The sequence below is a fragment of the Myotis davidii genome, unplaced genomic scaffold (genome assembly GCF_000327345.1).
Source record: "Myotis davidii unplaced genomic scaffold, ASM32734v1 scaffold651, whole genome shotgun sequence".
Lineage (NCBI taxonomy): Eukaryota > Metazoa > Chordata > Mammalia > Chiroptera > Vespertilionidae > Myotis > Myotis davidii.
In genome coordinates, this window is record NW_006283994.1 from 1,714,915 (window position 1) to 1,716,015 (window position 1,101).

The 1,101-nt window shown below is 56.3% G+C and overlaps 1 protein-coding gene across 1 annotated transcript in view; it reads right to left on the reverse strand.

Moving 5' to 3' along the window:
• Positions 1-1,101, reverse strand: part of ASS1 (argininosuccinate synthase 1) — a 39,516-nt gene that overhangs the window by 29,508 nt on the left and 8,907 nt on the right. The window lies entirely within an intron of this gene.

The following is a 1,101-nucleotide window of genomic DNA, read 5'->3' on the forward strand; positions in this document are numbered from 1 at the left end:
ATCGAGGACAGGAAATGAGCCACTTTCCACAAGTACACAGAACACAGCCCTGCTTTCCAGCGCAAAGCCCAAATGCTGGCTTAAAAAAGGAAGATGGTGAGCCCGGCTGGCATGGCTCAGTGGTTGAGGTCAAGGTTCGATTCCCGGTCAAGGGCACATGCCTGGGTTGCGGGCTCGATCCTGGGTGTGGGGCATGCAGGAGGCAAAAGATCAATGATTCTCTCTCATCACTTCTCTCTCTTGCCCCCTCTCCCTTCCTCTCTGTGAAATCAATAAAAGTATATATTGAAAAAAATAAAATAAAAGGAGACGGTGACAGTGAAAAAGGGGAGGCTGTGTGGAGTGCTGCTCCCCTGGACGTGGAAAGGGCAGCGAGACGTGCTTTTCGTGGGGCTCGTGCAGGCCCTCTGGCCTCGGCGCGGGCGTCCTGGCAGCAGGGCCTTCTAAAGCCCCTGGATTTCTGTCTGAGTCGAACCCGGTCCTGCCTGGCTCTGGATTTCGGACAAAGCCTGGTTGCTGCTCAGTGATTCTGACCATTTCCTGGGCGCAGAACCACTGCCTCCCTCCTAGAGGGTCTGACACCGGCCTCCGAGGGAGGGCAGGTCGAGGAGGGACCTGGGCTCGACTTTCGGGGGCAAACTTTCTATTGGGGACGGAAGCTGAGCGCAGCGCCTTCTCCCCACAACCTGGGCAGGAGGGACAGCGACACCCCTGAACTTCACCTTTGCTGGGGAGCCCAGCAGCAGCCTGGCTTGGGGTTGAATGTTTTACACGAAGAGCAGCATTGGGGTCAGCCCAGCCCTGTCTCAAACCCAGACAGCAGGCGTGAGAGCACGGATGGGGCGGGGGTTCCAATTCATTATCCTCAAAGATGAAACATGCTCCAGATTCTGTCCGATCGGGGAGACGCAAAGGCCTCGCCAAGCCGTTCCCTTAATAGCTCTGCTATTTGACAATTTGTTTGGCAACATATGGGCTTGCTCTTGTAAACTCCCCTCTTAATAATAAAACAACAGATGGCAGGAGCTCTCTCCGCCGAGCACTCCAGGTCTTAATGGGATGCTGGCAGCGGGGCTGGGCCGCGTCCCCACCGCGTGGCAC